This window comes from Chiloscyllium plagiosum, unplaced genomic scaffold, assembly GCF_037043375.1.
Source record: "Chiloscyllium plagiosum isolate Xiang-an unplaced genomic scaffold, Cpla_swu_hap1 HiC_scaffold_2, whole genome shotgun sequence".
Lineage (NCBI taxonomy): Eukaryota > Metazoa > Chordata > Chondrichthyes > Orectolobiformes > Hemiscylliidae > Chiloscyllium > Chiloscyllium plagiosum.
In genome coordinates, this window is record NW_028270140.1 from 150,411,424 (window position 1) to 150,431,093 (window position 19,670).

General features: G+C 45.0%; 1 protein-coding gene across 4 annotated transcripts in view; it reads right to left on the reverse strand.

Moving 5' to 3' along the window:
- Positions 1 to 19,670, reverse strand: part of LOC122556992 (CD276 antigen homolog) — a 75,634-nt gene that overhangs the window by 11,011 nt on the left and 44,953 nt on the right. The window contains exon 2 of one of the 4 annotated variants that reach the window (XM_087974659.1): positions 1,929 to 2,568. The exons of the other annotated variants lie outside the window; for them this stretch is intronic. The gene's annotated coding sequence lies outside the window, so the exon portion shown is untranslated. The remainder of the gene's footprint in view (positions 1 to 1,928; positions 2,569 to 19,670) is intronic. 4 annotated transcript variants of the gene reach the window in all.

Genomic DNA, 19,670 nt, shown 5'->3' on the forward strand with positions numbered 1-19,670 from the left:
GCTGAGAAAAGACACATTTTACTGAGTTATACAGTACGGAAACAAACCCTTTGGTCCAACCAGTCCGTGCCGAACATAATCCTAAATTAAACTAGACCCACTAAACGTTTCTTATTCATATACTTATCCAAAATTCTTTTAAATGTTGTAATTGTACCCACATTCACCACTTTCTTTGGCAGTTCATGCCACACATGAACCACACTCTGTGTTAAAAAATTGTCCCTCGTGTCTTTTTAATAACTTTCTCCTCTCACCTTAAAAATATGCCCCCTTGCCTTGAAAGAGCTCACTTTAGGTGAAAGACACCTGCCAGTCACCTTATCTGTACCCCTTATGGTTTTATAAACCTCTATAAGGTCACCCCTCAACCTCCTCCACTCCAGTCAAAAACATGTCTAGACAATCCAGCCTGTCCTAATACTCAAACCCTCCATTCCCGGCAATATCCTGGTAAATCTCTTCTGAACCCTCTCCAGTTTAATAATATCCTTCCGAGAACAGAGAGACTAGAACTGGACATAATACTCCAGAAGAGGCCTCACCAAAGTCCTGTACAACTTCAAGATGATGTCCCAACTCCAACACTTAAAGGTCTGAGCAATGAAGGCTAGCATGCTAAACCAATCTGTCCACATGTGATGCAAACTTAAAAGAATTATGTACCTGAAACCCTAGGTCTCTCTGTTCTACCACACCACCCAAGGACCTATTTTTAATTGTATAAGTCCTGTCCTTGTTTGTTTTACCAAAATGCAATAACTCACATTTAGCAAAATTAAACTCCATCTGCCACTCACCAGCCCTTTGACCCAATTGATCAAAATCTCTTTGTAATCTCAGATAGCCTTCTTCACTGTCCACTATACCACTAATTTTGGTAACATCTGCAAACTTACTAACAATGCCATCTATATTCTCATTAAAATTGTTCATATAAATGTCAAATAAAAGTGGACCCAGTACCAATCCCTGTGGAACACCACTGGTAACAAACCTCCAGTCTGAAAATCAACCCTCCACCATCACCCTCTATCTCCGACCATTAAGCCAATTTTGTATCCAACTGGCAAGCTCACTCTGAATCCCATGTGATGTACCTTTAGTAAATAGTCTACTATGCAGAACCTTGTCAAAGGATTTATTAAAGTCCAAGAAAACAATTTCTGTCACGCCACCTTCATCAATCTTCTTGGTTAATTCCTCAAAAAACTCAATCACATTTGTAAGACGTGATTTTCCTCACACAAAACCACACTGACTATCCCTAATCATTCCTTCCCTCTTCAAATGCATATAAATGCTAGAATTTAGAATCTCTTCCAACAACTTAGCCACCACCAAAGTCAGACTCGCAGGTCTAAAGTTCCCAGGCTTCTCCTTACATCACCTCTTAAATAAAGGCACAACATTAGCCACTCTCCAGTCATTCAGCACCTCACTCGTATTTATGGATGATATAAATATTTCTGCAAGGGGCCCAGCAATTTCCTCCCTAACACCCCACAACGTCCTGTGGTATATTAGATCAGGTGCTGGAGAGTTATCCACCTTTATATTTTCTAAGACCTCCAGCACTTCCTTTTCTGTGATGTGCATTGTTTTCAAAGCAGCAATATTTATTTCCATGAGTTCTCTATCCTCCATTTCTTTCTTCACAGTAAAACTGACGTGGAATGTTCATTTAATGTCTGTTCTATACCCTGAGGTTCAACACAAAAATGACCTCTTTGATCTTTAAGGGGCCCTACTTGTCTCTCTAGCTGCTCTCTTGCTCTCAATGTACTTTCTCGCTCAGTATATGAATTGTTTTCCCTTTTTTGGTATTCTTGCAAAGTGTCCTGATTTTTGCAAGACAATAATCTTTGACAAAATATGCCCCTTTTCAGCAATATCACAAAAAAGACAGAATTAGAAAAATATCTTACAATGGATGTAGGTATGCTCGCTGAGCTGGAAGGTTCATTATTAGACGTCACCACACTAGGTACCATCTTCAGTGGGCCTCTGGACGAAGCACTGCTGGTATTTCCTGCATTCTATTTATATGTTTGGGTTTCCTTGGGTTGGTGATGTCATTTCCTGGGGTGATGTCATTTTCCTATGGTGATAACATTTCCTGTTCTTTTTCTCAGGGGGTGGTAAATGGGGTCCAAGTGAATGTGTTTGTTGATAGAGTTTTGGTTGGAATGCCATGCTTCTAGGCATTCTTGTGCATGTCTTGGTTTGGTTTGTTCTAGGATGGATGTGTTGTGCAAGTTGAAGTGGTGTCCTTCCTTATCTGTATGTGAGTATACTAGTGAGAGAGGGTCATGTCATTTTGTGGCTAGTTGATGTTCATGTATCCTGGTGGCTAGTTTTCTGCCTGTTTGTCCAATGTAGTGTTTGTTACAGTTCTTGCACAGTATTTTGTAAATGACATTAATTTTGCTTGTTGTCTGTATAGGGTCTTTCAAGTTCATTTGCTGCTGTTTTAGTGTGCTGGTGGGTTTGTGGGCTACCATGATGCCAAGGGGTCTGAGTAGTCGGGCAGTCACTTCCGAGATGTCTTTGATGTAGGGGTGAGTCCTAGGACAAGCCAAACAGAGGTACGCATGAGAATTCCTAGAAGCATGACATTCCAACCGGAACTCTATCAACAAACACTTGGACCCCATTTACCACGCCGTAAGAAAAAGAGCAGGAAATGACATCACCATAGGAAATGACATAACTGCATGAAATGACATCACCAGCCCAAGGAAACTCAAACCTATAAATTGAAAGCAGGAAACACCAGCAGTACTTCGTCTGAAGGCCCACTGAAGATGTTACCTAGAATGGTGGCGAAACATCTGAAAATGAACCTTCCAGCTCAGCGAGTAAACCTACATCCAGGACCTCAACCTGAGCTACAAATCTTCTCAAAACTTACTAATAATTACATTGTTCTCATCAAACATTCTATGGTCTTTCTCTGAAATAGACTGCAGCAACTCATCAAAGCTCCTAATACAACACCGTCCAAATCCACAACCACTTCCATCTAATACAATAAGGGCAGCAGATACTTGGAATACCACCCCTGCAAGGTCCCCTCTGCATCCCCTCACCATCCTGACTTGGAAATATATCACCATTCCTTCAGTGTGACTAGGTCAATATCCTGGGAATTCCATCCCTAACAGCATTATGGGTCCACCTGCAACACATGGACTTGATATGGACCAGACCAGAATATTTTAAGAAGATAGCCCAGACCCTATCTTTTTCTTACTTTAAAAAACAAATGTGTAGTCGATATTCCAGGTGTGATGCAGCTGGTCAAACTACTCAGCTTTAAGTAAAACAGAATATATTTAAACACTACAGTTGAAGCACGAACAAAAGAAAACAGAATTTAGAATAACTTAACTATTGGAAAACTTAACTGACTCGATGTAGGAAGTTAACTATGGAGCTGTTCCACTTCCTGTAACATCACATAAACATATCCCCTTGGGAAAAAGTAAATTCAAACACAGGTTCTGACAGGCAGGAGAAATTTTATACAGAGAAGCCAGTCAAGAATCATCTGCTGAAACATGGAACCTTTTTTGCACTGTAGCAGCTACTGACCACTACAACTAAACCAAACTAGAAATAAACCTGAACTGGGAGAACTGGCCACTCCCCTTCCATTGTTAAAGTAGCCGTTTCAGCACCTCTGCCATTATGACCTCTCTTGAAAAAAAAGGACAAAATAACCTTCTTAAATTGACATCATCATCACAGACTGCAGTAGTTCAAGAAGGAAGCTCCTATCACCTACTCCAGGATGCTTAAGGATGGTTTTGTAGGTGATGCCACATCCAAATGACTGGTTTTGCGGAAAATCTCTAACAGCAGAAAATGTATTTCCCCTCAGCGTTCTGTGGGTTCCCTCCCTGGTTTTTAATAGCTCTAGCCTTTGGGGGGGGGTTTAAAGGCAGGATCTACAACTTTCTGACATGGAGAGGGGGTGGGGACAGTGCTTCCCAATCCAACAAGGCTAACTACCTCGAACCACCAGTTTGTGAATCATCGGTGTCTATTCAATCTCTCAATCTCATGGCCCCTCTGAGCAGATCCAAGGGTAAGACCACTTTGAGTAGCAGAAAGGCAACTGCGAGGCTTTCAGCATGAGGATGAGTTCCAGACAACAGAGGGGTGAGGAAACAATTCCTGAATGTCAGATCCATTCAGTGTACAGCCAATGTATGGACTGGAGATATAACATGGACACTGAGGGGTTATACCTACTGCCTTCACAGGCAAATGGCTGGGAGCTGTACTGGTGATGACTTTATGTTCTGGACAAATCTCTCCTTCCCCTTTGCTCTCCTGACATATTGTTGGGCCCTCTGCTAGTTTTGCTGTCTTTTTCTCTCCATCTTGCTTTCTCATTGTCTGAGGGTCTTCTGCTCTGACATCATGATAGACCATAGGATAAGACAGAGGAGCAGAATTCATTCAGCCATTCAGCCCATTGAGTCTGCTCTGTCCTTTGATTATGGCTGATATGTTTCTCAACCTCATTCTCATGCCTTCCCCCTGTAACCCTGGGGCATGGCACAGAAGCATTCTGTAAGACCTACCTCAGTTGGTACAGGGAGGAACCCATGCTGTTGGCATTATACTGCAACTCCCCAGCCATTGGCTCCTCCTCCTTCCTCAAACTTATTTTACTCATATCATCTGCATTACTGGAGAAAGCTACGATGAGGAATTTTTTAAAAAGTCTTTCACCTTATATGGGCAAACCCAGCATTTGTCATCTGTCCTGACTTGTCCTTGAACTGAATTTCTCAGCTATTTTCAGAGGGCAGTTGAGTCAACCACATTGCTGTGGGCCTGGAGTAACATGCAGTCCAGACCAGGTTAAGGACAGCAGATTTTCCTCCCTAAAGGACATTAGTGAACCAGATGTTTTCTTACAACAATTGATGATAATTTCATGGGCACTTTCATTGGGACTAACTTTCAATTCTAGATTCATTGAGTGAGATTAAATTCCACCATATGCCGTGTGGCATTTGAACCAGCATTCCCAGCGCATGAGTGACATTCCTACCATACCACTGTTGCATAGCAACATAGAACATAGGAGGCCTTTCAGTCTGCTCCACCATGATATGGTCATTAGCTGATCATCCAACTCAGACCAATGTTCTCTCTTTCTCCCCAGACCCTTTGAATCCTTTAGTCCTAAGAACTAGATCTAATTCCTTCTTGAAAACATTCAACTCTTTAGTCTCAACCACTTCCTGTGCCAGAGAATTCCACAGGCTCACCAACGAAGGAATGTCTCCCCATCTCAGACCTAAATGGCCTACCCCCGATCTTTAGACTATATGACCCCTGGTTCTGGACTCTCCGGTCATCAGAACATAAGACCTAGGAGCAGGAGTAGGCAAAAGTGAGGACTGCAGATGCTGGAAACCAGAGTTTAGATTAGAGTGGCGCTGGAAAAGCACAGTAGGTCAGGCAGCATCTGAGGAGCAGGAAAATCGACATTTCGGGCAAAAGCCCTTCATCAGGAATAGAGCCAGGGAGCCTCCGGGGTGGAGGGATAAATGGCGGGGATGGGTGTGAGGGGGATGTGGGATTGGGGGAAGGTAGCAAAGAGTACAATGGGTGAATGGGGGTGGGGATGGAGGTGATAGGTCAGAGGGGAGGGTGGGGGAAGGTAGCAAAGAGTACAATGGGTGAATGGGGGTGGGGATGGAGGTGACAGGTCAGAGGGGAGGGTGGGGGAAGGTAGCAAAGAGTACAATGGGTGAATGGGGGTGGGGATGGAGGTGATAGGTCAGAGGGGAGGGTGGAGGAAGGTAGCAAAGTGTATAATAGGTGAATGGGGGTGGGGATGGAGGTGATAGGTCAGAGAGGAGGGTGGCGCGGATAGGTGGGAAGGGAGATTGACAGGTGGGACAGGTCATGTGGACAGTGCTGAGCTGGAAGGTTGGAACTGGGGTAAGGTGGCGGGGAGGGGAAATGAGGAAACTGGTGAAGTCCACATTAGGAGCAGGAGTAGGCCATTTGGCCCTTCGAGCCTGCTCCGCCATTCAACAAGATCATGGTTGATCTTTTCGAGGACTCAGCTCCTCTTTCCAGCCTTCTCACCATTACCCTTAATTACTTTACTCTTCAAAATCTATCACTGCCTTAAAAACATTCAACCAGCCTCAACTGCTTCACTGGGCAGGGAATTCCACAGATTACAACCCTTTGGGTGAAGACGTTCCTCCTCAACTGAGTCCTAAATCTGCACCCCTTTCCCCCTCCCCCCCCCCCACCCACCACTCAGTTTGAGGTTATGCCCCGTAGTCTGGTCCTGTCAGAATTTTATTGTTTCTCTCTCATTCTTGTAACTTCCAGAGAATATAATCCAAAATTATCTAATCTTGGTTATCACGATAATGACAGCAAAAAGTAAAAGCATCACACCTCTAGCCGACAGTGGCAAAATGAGAGTTACCACCCTGTGTTAACTGTAGTATTGATTTGGACCCTGTCAGACATAGTTTTGTTCAGTGCAGGACACCAGATCTCAGGAAAGATATACCATTGTGGGATGCCAAGCAGATTTTTAGCTCCAAAGGATTAAGGGGAGTAGTTGCATAATCCAAGCTTGTTTAGCCTCAAGTGTAGAACTTAATCTTGAATGTATGGCCATAGGAGAGAACTGAAAATGTGTTGCTGGAAAAGCGCAGCAGGTCAGGCAGCATCCAAGGAACAGGAGAATCGACGTTTCGGGCATAAGCCCTTCTTCAGGAATGAGGAAAGTGTGTCCAGCAGGCTAAGATAAAAGGTAGGGAGGAGGGACTTGGGGGAGGGGCTTTGGAAATGTGATAGGTGGAGGGAGGTCAAGGTGAGGGTGATAGGCCGGAATGGGGTGGGGGCGGAGAGGTCAGGAAGATGATTGCAGGTTAGGAAGGCGGTGCTGAGTTCGAGGGATTTGACTGAGACAAGGTGGGGGGAGGGGAAATGAGGAAACTGGAGAAATCTGAGTTCATCCCTTGTGGTTGGAGGGTTCCCAGGCAGAAGATGAGGCGCTCTTCCTCCAACCATCGTGTTGCCATGGTCTGGTGATGTAGGAGTCCAAGGACCTGCATGTCCTTGGTGGAGTGGGAGGGGGAGTTAAAGTGTTGAGCCACGGGATGGTTGGGTTGGTTGGTCCGGTTGTCCCAGAGGTGTTCTCTGAAACGTTCCGCAAGTAGGCGGCCTGTCTCCCCAATATAGAGGAGGCCACATCGGGTGAGCGGATACAATAGATGATGTGTGTGGAGGTGCAGGTGAATTTGTGGTGGATATGGAAGTGTCCCTTGGGGCCTTGGAGGGAAGTAAGGGGGGAGGTGTGGGCGCAAGTTTTGCATTTCTTGCGGTTGCAGGGGAAGGTGCCGGGAGTGGAGGTTGGGTTGGTGGGGGGTGTGGACCTGACGAGGGAGTCACGAAGGGAGTGGTCTTTTCGGAAGGAGAGAATGCAGGAAAATAAGAGAAAAGGAGAGAGAGAAGGAGACTAATGAAAGAGTGAGGCCAAAGGGAAAGGGGCAGGGAGAAGGTGAGGAAAGGAGTGAATAAGAAACAAAGGAAGGAGTGAGAGAGAGGCAAGGAAAAGGCAGGGAAAAATGAGAAACAGGAGGAGAATTGGAAAGGACATATTAAGGAGAGAAGAAAGGAAGAAGGAAGGGGAATTGAAAGTGAGAAAAAGAAAACAATGTGACAGGAAAGAGAAGCAGAGAGGGTGAGAAAGACAAAGAAAGAAATGTAGGATTAAAAGAAAGGGAAATAATGAGACAAGGATAAAGATAAATAATTAAATAGGACAAGAGGAAGAAGGGCTGACATAGAAAGAGAGAGACTGTTGGTGAGACAGGGAAAGAGAGAGAAAATGAGAGAGGGAAAATGAACAGGAAGGAGGAGAAGGAGACTGAGGGAGAGCCTGAGTGAGAGAGAAAATTGAAATCAAGAGCATTGGAGAGATATGGGCCGGGTGCTGGCAGGTGGGACTAGATTGGGTTGGGATATCTGGTCGGCATGGACAGGTTGGACCGAAGGGTCTGTTTCCATGCTGCACATCTCTGTGACTCTATGACTCTAAATCAGATTTGATGAACTTCTTGAAGTGTTTTGAGGAAGGAACAGACCATGTGAAGAAATGGGAACCTGTCGGTGTGATGTAGCTGTATTTCCAGGGGTTTAAGTTTAATGTCAAAGCTGGTTCCAGGTGGCACAAAAAGGAGAAAGGCAACTCACATCAGTCTCTAGCAACAGGAAGTAGCTGCCTGTCTAATGTTGGCAGTGCCCGGATGTAAAATGAGGAAGCCCACAAAACAGAATAAAATGACCTGATTTTATTTTCTCCTGTCAGCCACATGTCCTGCAGCCTCCCAACTCTTCCTCAGCCTTCCTATCATTCCTGAGCAGAAAGGAGGCTGCTTTCCATCTTCCTCCCTATCTTTGCATCATCTGTCCATTTAGCTGGCACACCTTTGATCCCCTCATCTTTGTCACTGATATCAGTTGTAAAAGGTTGAGTGCCCAGTACAAATCCCTGTGGGACCCTGTCCATCACAACCTGCCAATCTGAAAAAAAAACAACCATCTATGCACGCTGTCTGTATCCTGCCAGCCAGCCAATCTTCTACCCTTGTTGGTATGTTACCCTTACACCATGGGTTTCTAGAACAACAAAGAACAAACCACAACACAGCACAGGAACAGCCCTCCAGGCCTGCACCAACACATTTTATCCTTCCATTCTAAAACTGTCTTCCCTTCCAGGATCCGTATCCCTCTATTCCCTCTCTATTCATGTATTCCTCCAGGTGCTTCTTGAATGCAGCTATTGTGTCTGCTTCCACCACCTCCTGTGGCAGCATGTTCCAGACACTCACTTTCACCCTTTGTGTGACAAACTTGCCTCACACATCTCTTTTAAATTTCCCCCTGTCACACTTTGAACCTGTATCCCCTAGTAACTGACCTTCCACCCTGGGAAAAAGCCTCATACTTGCCAATCTATCTATGCCATTCACAATGATACAAACTTCTATCAGGTCACTCCTCAACCTCCTGTGTTTCAATGAAAATATACCCAGTCTAGCCAACCTTTCTTCATAGCTAAAATCCCTCATACCAGGCAATATCCAGGCAAGCCTTTTCTGTATCCTCTCCAAAGCATCCACATCCTTCTAGTAGTGTGGCCTAACTAAAGTTCTATAAAGCTGCAGCAAAACTTGCCTATACCTATCCTGGATGCACTCCTACATTCAACAATAATCTTTTCTATGAAACTATATCAAGTGCTTTCTAAATCAACAGTAAAGTACAAACTCAATGGGCCAAAGGGTCTCTACTGTTTGATTCTATAACAGATTCCCTTTCAACTACAGAGCACATTATTCCTTCAAAGAATTCCAATCTAAACTATAATTCCTGAAGAGAAAAGTCTTTTTTTTAACAGGCCTGAATTTTTTTACAGTTTATAAAAATGAGCGAATCTCTTTAATTGGTTAATTTCTTGAGTATATATGTGCAATATGTGATTGACATCGCAGTTAGACTTTCACAGTGAACTTGCGAATATATAGTCTCTTTGTTTAAACTCATGAAACCTTGCTGCTGTGATTAAATTGAGCACACACTCACATCTTATTTCTCCCAAAACACACTGACTATGGACAGAGAGGGGAAGATTACAAGTGTTTTGGTTCTCTTCTGACACTCTCCCATTTTAGGGTAGCATGTTAGCAATAGAGAGAGAGTCTTGGTTGGCAGTCAGGAAACAGAGAGGAGGCAGAAATACAAACAGAAATTTCTGGGAAAACTCAGCAGATCTGGCAGCATGTGTGGAGAGAAAGCAGTGCTAACATTTCGAACACAGTGACCTTTCTTCAGAATGGCAGAAATGAATGATTTTCAATTGACATGGTGTAGTGAGTGATGCGCTACAGGAACCAGGGCGGGGGTTTTATCAATTGCAGTTTATATAAACAAATAGAGTCATAGAATCATAGAGATGTACAGCATGGAAACAGACCCTTCAGTCCAATCCATCCATGTCGACCAGATATCCCAACCCAATCTAGTCCCACCTGCCAGCACCCGGCCCATATCCCTCCAAACTCTTCCTATTCATTTACCCATCCAAATGCCTTGTAAATGTTGAAATTGTACCAGCCTCCACCACATCCTCTGGCAACTCATTCCTGGTTTGCTAAATTTACTGATGTCACAAAGGAATACAGTAAAGGAAAATAAGTTACAAAGAGGATATAAGGAGTCTGCAAGGGGAATCTGTTAGGTTCAATAAACAGGCACAAATGTATATTTGTGAGTATATTGTGAGAAAATAACAACTTGCCCAGTTTGGCAGGCAGAAATTTAAAAAGAATAATGTGACTTAAATGGAGAGAGATCACTAAACTGTGAGGTACAGAGGGATCTGGATCTCCCGATAGGGGAATCGCAGGAGTTTAATCTACAGTTTCAGCAAGTAATAGTGAAGCAAATGGAATATTGTCATTTATTGTGAAGAGGATAGGGTGTAAAAGAGGGAATATTGTGCTGTACAGAGGGCTATTGAGGTCCTGAGTGCATTAATCTGCCCAAATGTTTCAGTTTGATCCAGACCTTGCCTGTAAAAGTAGGCAAAATATGAGGCCGTTCCATCTATATTGAGCCTATCCTGTGATCTTGCTGACACTTTACAGGCTGCAATTCACTCCAAACAACTACAAGACCTCCTAGATATGTATGGAGATGCCATTGATTTCAAATACATCCCACGTTCCTCAAATTCAATCTACAAACCCTCAGCTGCTCCTTTAAACACTCTGCAGACAGTATGACCCTGTTCAGCCACACTCTAAATCACTATTGACCTGGTCTCACTCCTTTTATATGATTTAGTTATTTGTATTTGGTTGGGTGTCTGTTGTCCAGATCCATTACTCTGGCAAATCTCCTGCTCTCCCCTGACGCCTGGTGACATGGACAGTGTACTATCATTCCTGATGAAGGGGTTATGCCCGAAACGTCAACGCTCCTGCTCCTTGGATGCTGCCTGACTGGCTATGCTTTTCCAGCACCACATTTTTCGACAGTGCAGTGTTAGTGCCATTTTCCCAGAGCAGGATCAATGCCTGGTTACATAGTGGGAGATTGTGTGCCTTTGTGTCTTCAGCATCACCCCTCCTCAGCTGGGAGGGACAGTGATGACAGGGAAATGTCACTGAACCATTGACCCAGCTTAATGTGGAGGGGACAAGGGTTCAAATCTCTCTGATGGCCAACTGATGAAATTTAAAGTGAATTAATCAATTCCATGAAATGGTGACTGCGAAACAATCATCAATTGTTATAAAACCCGTTTGTTTAGGGAATAAAATCCTTACCTGATCTGACCTACATGTGACTCCAGACCCACAGCAATGTGGTTGACTCTTAACTTCCCTCTGAAGTGGCCTAGAAAGCCACTGGTTCATAGGCAAATAGGGAAGAGCAACAGATGTTGGCCTTGCTAGAAACAGCCACACCCTGATATACTGCTTCAAACCAGTTGGGTTTCTGCCGTTCCTGGGGTTGGGGCTAGCCTGACAATCCGTGCGGGGCAGGGGAGTTGGGGCAAGGGTTTGGTGGAGATCATGTGATGGCAACCTCCAGTGATACATACATCCAGAACCATTCTTCATAGCAACACAAGATAGACTTGGTGTCAACTGGCAAACTCATTTGGTAACAAATGCCCATCCAAAGCATCCAGACCTGCATCCGATCCCCTTCCAGTTCAGGAGAGTTGGTTGCCAATTGGAAGTGGCTCATTTATTACCTTTAATTCAAAATGAAAGGTGTATAAAAACAGGAAGATTTTGGTACATCTGTACAAGCACTATTTGGACCACAGCAGGGATTTTGGTCCCCTTACCTAAGGAGAAACTCAGCAGATCTGGCAGAATCTGTAGGGAGAGAAACAGAGGTAACATTCAATGCCCAGTATGACTCTCCTTCAGAACCATTCATTACGTCTTCCCTCTCTTTTCCCCCTCTCCTCGCCCATTGACCTCCCCTCTCATCTCCATCTTTACTTCCCTTCATCCCTGATCATGATCTCCAGTTTACAGAGTGATTTGTCTACTGCTGCAAATTCTCCAGATTGCTGTCCTGATGCCCCTTTACCCATGATCTCTGACAGTGAGTAGAATAGAGGCTCTGGCCTTGCCCTGCTCTGTCCCGTTGGATACTTCTGTTTGCTCTCAGCAGGGTCCATGTGCAGCAATCAATTCTTTTTATTCCTGAAGATGAGAGATGGCTCCTTCTTCACTTATTCTCAACATTTACTACTCGGTCCTGGTTGCCCCTGGAGAAGATGGTGGTGAGATGCCTTCTTGAACCCCTGCAGTTCACATGTTTTAGGTGGACCCACAATGTCTTTAGTGAGGGAAGTCCAGGGTTTTGACCCAGCCAAGGTGAAGGAACCGCAATATGTTTCCAAGTCAGGATGGTAAGTTTTTTGAAGGGGAACTTACAGGGGATGGTGTTCATGCCCATTATCAAGGAAGAAATAGCAAGGCATCGCGATAGAAATTGTCCCATTGGGCAGATGCAGCATGGGTTCATGAAGGGCAGGTCATGGTCAACTAATTATTTGGAATTCTATGAAGACATTGCGAGCACCGTGGACAATGGGGATCCAGTAGATGTGGTGTACCTAGATTTCCAATAGGCCTTCTACAAGATGCTGCATAAGAGGCTGCTGCATAAGATAAAGATGTATGGTATTATGGGTAAAATATTATCATGGATAGAGGATTGGTTAACTAACAGAAAGCAAAGTGTGGGGATAAATGAATGCTATTCTGGTTGGCAATCAGTAACTAATGGTGTGCCTCAGGGATCAGTGTTGGGACTACAATTATTCACAATTGACAAAGATGATTTAGAGTTGGGGACCACATGTAGTGTGTCAAAGTTTGCAGATTACACTAAGATGAGTTGCAGAGCATCTTAAAGGTGTGCAGAGGTCTGTGAAACATTGCAGAGGAACATAGATACTTTAACTGTGTGGCAAAGTTCTGGCAGATGGAGTTCAATGTTAATAAATGTGAAGTCATCCATTTTGGTAGGAGTAACAGTAAAAAGGACTATTACTTGATTGGTAAAAAGTTGCAGCTTGCTGCTGTGCAGAGGGGCCTGGGTGTCCTTGTGCATGAATCACAGAAGGTTGGTCAGCAGTTACCATAGATAATTAGGAAGGCAAATGGAATTTTGTCCTTCATTGCTAAAGGGGTTGAGTTTAAGAGCGGGGGGTTATGTTGCAGCTGCACAGGGAGCTGGTGAGGCCACTCCTGGAGTACTGTGTGCAGTTTTGGTCTCCTTACTTGAGAAAAGATGTACTGGCACTAGAGGGGGTACAGAGGAGGTTCACTGAGTTGATTCTGAAGTTGAGGGGGTTGGCTTATGAGGAGAGCGTGAGTAGACTGGGATTATATTCATTGGAATTTAGAAGAATGAGGGAGAATCTTACAGAAACCCATACAGTTATGAAGAGAATTAGATAGACGTGGAGAGGATATTTCCAATGGTGGGGTAAAACTAGGAGAAGAGGTCATAGCCTCAAAATTAGGGAGAACAGATTTAGGACTGAATTGAGAAGGAATGTCTTTATTCTGAGGATTGTGAATCTATGGAATTCCCTGCCCAGTGAAGTAGTTGATGCTACTTCAGTAAATGTCTTGAAAGCCAAGGTAGATTTGTTTTTGAACAGTAAAGGAATTAAGGGTTACAGTGAGAGGGTGGGTAAGTGGAGCTGAGTCCATGAATAGATCAGTCATGATCTTATTGAGTGGCAGAGCAGGCTCGAGGGGATAGGCCATCCTCAGATGGCCTATCCCTGCTCCTAGTTCTTACGTATCTGCTGCCCTTGTCCTTCTTGGTGAAGTATTCATGCGTTTGGAAGGTGATGCCTGAGTTGTGTTCCCAGCAATTGATTTTGACTGCCATTTGTACCCAGACAGTGGTGAGAATGTGAACAAAGAACAAAGAAAATTTACAGCCCAGGAACAGGCCCTGCGGTTCTCCAAGCCTGAGCCAATCCAAATCTACTGTCTAAACCTGTCTGTCAATTCCTAAGCATCTGTATCCTTCTGCTTCCCACCTATTCATGCATCTGTCCAGATGCATCTTAAATGAATCTTCTGTGCCTGCCTTTACCACCTTTGCTGGCAACGCATCCCAAACTCCCACCACCCTGTGTGTGAAGTACTTGCAACATGTATCCCCCTTAAACTTTCCACCTCTCACCTTGAAAGCGTGACCTCCCGTTATTGAATCCTTCACCCTGGGAAAAAGCTTGTCTCTATCCACCCTGTCTATACCCTTCATGATTTTGTAAACCTCAATCAGGTCTTCCCTCAATCTCCTTTTTTCTAATGAAAACAAACCTAACCTACTCAACCTCTCTTCATAGCTAACACCTTCCATCGTAAACATCCAACATCCTCGTAAACCTTCTCTACACCCTCTCCAAAGCGTCCACATCCTTTTGGTAATGTGTCGACCAGAACTGAACACAGTATTCTAAATGCAGCTGAACCAATATCTTGTACAATTTTAACATGACTTGCCAGCTCTTATACTCAATGCCCCATCCAATGAAGGCAAGCATACTATATGTCTTTTGACCATTCTATCCACCTGTGCAGCAACCTTCAGGGTACAATGGACCTGCACTCCCAGATCTCTCTGCCCATCAACTTTTCCCAAGGCTCTTCCATTTATTGTATAATTCGCTCTAGAATTAGTCTTGCCTAAATGCATCACCTCACATTTGTCTGGATTGAAATCCATCTGCCACTTTTCCATCCAACTCTCCAGTCTATCTATATCCTCCTGTACTCTTTGACAGTCCCTCATGCTTTCTGCTACTCCACCAATCTTTGTGTCATCTGCAAACTTGCTGATCATACCAACAATGCCCTCTTCCAGATCATTTATGTATATCACAAACAACAGTGGCCCCAACACTGACCCCTGTGGAACACCACTGGTCACTTTTCTCCATTTCGAGAAACTCCCTTCAACCACTACTCTGTCTCCTGTTGCTCAATCAGTTCTTTATCCATCTCGCTAGAACATCTTGCACACCATGTGACTTCACTTTCTCCATTAGTCTACCATGGGAACCTTATCAAACGCCTTACTCAAGTCCATGTATATGACATCAATAGACCTTCCTTCATCTATCAACTTGGTCACTTCCTCAAAGAACTCTATTAAGTTGGTAAGGCATGATCTCCCCCGCACAAAACCATGTTGCCTATCACTGATAAGCCCATTCTTTTCTAAATATAAATAGATCCTATCCCTCAGTACCCTCTCCAGGAACTTTCCCACCACCGACCACAGGCTAACTGGTCTGTAGTTACTCAGAATATTCCTACTACCCTTGTTGTACAGGGGGACAACATGAGCAACCTCCAGTCTTCCGGCACCACACCTGTATTTAAGGATGTCACAAAGATATCTGTCAGGGTCCCAGCTACTTCCTCTCTCACCTCCCTCAGCAACCTGGGATAGATCCCATCCGGTCCTGGGGATTTGTCCACCTTAACAACCTCTAGCCTACCGACCACATCTTCTCTACTTATGTAAATAAGTAGGACACATGGAAAATGGAATAGTTAGAATAAATAGGTGGCAGGACAGGTTAATAAGGTAGTTAAATGGTGTAAGGGATGACTGCCTTATCCAGTTGTGACAGAGATTATAAGAGGAAGAAAGTCATGTTGGTGTTGCACAGAACTTTGGTTAGGTCATTGTTAGAGTGTGTGGTTCTGATCCCACATTATATGGAGGGAGTGCAGAGGAGATTCACCAGGATGTAGCCTGGGATGGAGGTTGAAGGAGAACCTGGCTGAGATGTGTAATATGATGAAGATCGTGGATAGAAAGCAGCTGTTACCCTTAGTTGAACGACCTATACAAGGGGCATAATGTGAAGGCAAGAGGTCTAGAGGGGAGTTGAGGAAAGAGTTTTTCACCCAGAGGGTGGTGGACTCTGGAAATGCACTCCCTCAGAGAGTAGTTGAGGCAGGAAACATCACAACCTTTAAAAAGTACTTGGATGAGCACTTGAATGTCATAATATTCAAGGCTTTGGGCCTAGTATGGGAAAGTGGGGCTCGTATTGGTCGTACTATTTTATTGGCAGTACAGACTCAATGGGCTGAAGGCCCTCTTCTGCACTGTACAATTTTCTGATTCTACTATAGCAGAGATAATGGTAAATTAGATAAGCACAGGAGGTAGAAATGAATAAAAAATTATATTGAAAGGATGAAAGAGCAATGATTGTAGGAAGGATTCAATAGCCATGGGGGAGTTATAGCTTTACAAGAATGATACCTGGACATCAGGGGTTATGTTATGAGCAGAGATTATAAAAATTAAGCTCAGCTTCTGGTAGAATCCAGAAGGTTAATGGGTGATCTGACTGAAGTCTTCAAGACATTAACAGGAAAAGACAGGGTAGATAAACTACTTGAGAGTGTGTTGCTAGAAAAGCACAGCAGGTCAGGCAGCATCCGAGGAGCAGGAAAATTGACCTTTCAGACTGGAACCTTTCATCAGGAATGAGGCTGGGAGGCTTGGGGGTGAAGAGATAAATGGGAGGGGGGTGGGGCTGGGGAGAAGGTAGCTGAGAGTGCAACAGGTGGATGGAGGTGGGGGTAAAGGTGATAGGTCAGAGAAGAGGGTGGAGCGGATAGGTGGGAAGGAAGATTGGCAAGTAGGACAGGTCAAGAGGATGGTGCTGAGCTGGAAGGTTGGAACTGAAGTAAGATGGGGGGGAAGGGAAATGAGGAAACTGTTGAAGTCCACATTGATGCCCTGGGGTTGAAGGGTCCCGAGGTGGAAGATGAGGCGTTCTTCCTCCAGGTGTCAGGTGGTCAGGGAGTGGGGATAGAGGAGGCCCAGGACCTGCATGTCCTCGGCAGAGTGGGAGGGGGAGTTGAAATGTTTGGCCACGGGGCCGTGGGGTTGATTGGTGTGGATGTCCTGGAGATGTTCCCTAAAGCGCTCTGCGAGAAGGCATCCAGTCTCCCCGATTTAGAGGAGACCGCATCGGGAGCAACAATAAATGACATTTGTGGATGTGCAGTGAAACTTTGATGGATGTAGAAGGCTCCTTTGGGGCCTTGGATGGTAGTGAGGGAGGAGGTGTGGGCGCAGGTTTTGCAATTCCTGTGGTGGCAGGGGAAAGCGCCAGGAAGGGAGGGTGGGTTGTTGGGGGGGCGTGGACCTGACCAGGTAGTCACAGAGGGAATGGTGTTTGTGGAAAGGGGTGGGGAGGGAAATATATCCTTGGTGGTGGGTTCTGTTTGGAAGTGGTGGAAATGTCAGCGGATGATACGGTTTATGCGGAGGCTGGTAGGGTGGAAGGTGAGGACCGGGGGCATTCTGTCCTTGTTACAGTTGGAGGGGTGGGGTTTGAGGGCGGAGGTGCGGGAAGTGGATGAGATGCGTTGGAGGGCATCTTCAATCACATGGGAGGGGAAATTTCAGTCTATAATCAAAGAGGCTATCTGGTGTGTTCTGTGGCGGAACTGGTCCTCCTGGGAGCAGATATGGCAGAGGCGGAGGAATTGGGAATACAGGATAGAATTTTTGCAGGAAGTAGGGTGGGAGGAGATGTAATCCAGGTAGCTGTGGGAGTCGGTGGGTTTAAAAAAAATATCAGTGTTGAGTTGGTCCTCGTGAATGGAGATGAAGAGGTTTAGGAAGGAGAGGGAGGTGTCAGAGATGGTCTAGGTGAATTTAAGGTCGGGGTGGAATGAGTTAGTGAAGTTAATGAACTGGTCGATCTCCTCATGGGAGCACAAGGTGTTGCCAATGCAGTCATCAATGTAGCAGAGGAAGAGATGGGGAGTGGTGCTGGTGTAACTACGGAAGATGGACTGTTCTACATAGACGACAAAGATTAGATTAGATTATGGACAAGCCCTACACATACACCGGATCTGCTCAGATGAGGAGGAACGTGACGGACACCTGGAAGTACTCAAGGATGCCCTCACAAGAACGGGGTACGATGCTCAACTCATCGACCGCCAGTTCTGATGTGCCACAGCAAGGAACCGTAATGACCTCCTCAGGAGACAGACACGTGCTGCAACCGACAGGGTACCCTTCGTTGTTCAGTACTTTCCAGGGGCTGAAAAATTACGCCATGTTCTTTGTGACCTGCAACACATTATCAATGAGGATGTGCACTTGACCAAGACCTTCCCCACACCTCCACTGCTTACCTTTAAACAACCGCCAAACCTCAAACAGATCATTGTTTGTAGTAAGCTGCCCGGCTCTCAGGACAACTCCATACAACCCTGTCACGGTGGACGCTTCAAGACGTGTCAGATTGTGGACATAGATACCACCATTACACGTGGTAACACCTCCCACCTTGTACATGGCAGGTACTCATGTGACTCAGCCAACGTTGTCTATCTTATATGTTGCAGGCAAGGATGCCCGGAGGCAAGGTACATTGGGGAAACCGAGCAAAGGCTACGACAATGGATGAATGGGCACCGCACAACAATCAACAGACAGGAGGGTTCCCTCCCAGTTGGGGAACACTTCAGTGGTCCAGGACATTCAGCCTCGGACCTTCAGGTGACCATCCTCCAAGGTGGACTTCGGGACAGGCAGCAGAGGAAAGTGGCCGAGCAGAGGCTGATAGCTAAGTTCGGTACCCAGAGGGAGGGCCTCAACCGGGACCTTGGGTTCATGTCACATTACAGGTGATCACCATTGCACTACACACACACAGATATTCCTACACACACACACTCTCACATACACACGGACACAGGCACACACAGACACCCACACACACCTTTATAGACACACACACTCCCACATATGCACCCCCTCACAGACTTAAGACACTCTGCACTCACTACACACACACACTTTCTCACACTCACAACCCCCACCCCAGACAGACAGACAAAGACCCACATGCACACATATATTTTGTGGGGTGAATTTGTACTTGCAGAGTTACATTGCACTTTGCTCAAAAACTGCATACATTCATGTAGAACTCTGAGCTCAAAAACTGCATGAATTTATGTAAAACCCAGTTATCTCACTTTTGAGATTAGAATCAATCTAAACATCAGGTCATAGACAGAGAACACAGGGGGCTAACACCTTCAACATATTGTCTAGCTATCACCATTGTTAACAGCTCACCCGAGAATGCAACTTTAAAAAAAAGGGTTTTGTGATTTACACATGAAAGAAGTGAAACTATCACTGTATTCTAACAGATGAAAGGCTTAACAGACAATCAATTTTTCAATGTATAATTTCAGTTACATCACACTGCAAATTTTTGCTATAAATTCTGTGTTATGATCGAGCCCTCCACTACCACCTGATGAAGGAGCGTTGCTCTGAAAGCTAGTATGCTTCCAATTAAACCTGTTGGACTATAACCTGGTGTTGTGTGATTTTTAACTTTGTACACCCCAGCCCAACACCGGCACCTCCAAAGCACAAGAAAGAGAGAGAAGCAGATTAGATTAGACAGTGTGGAAACAGGACCTTCAGCCCAACAAGTCCACACCGACCTGCCGAGGCACAACCCACCCAGACCCATTCCC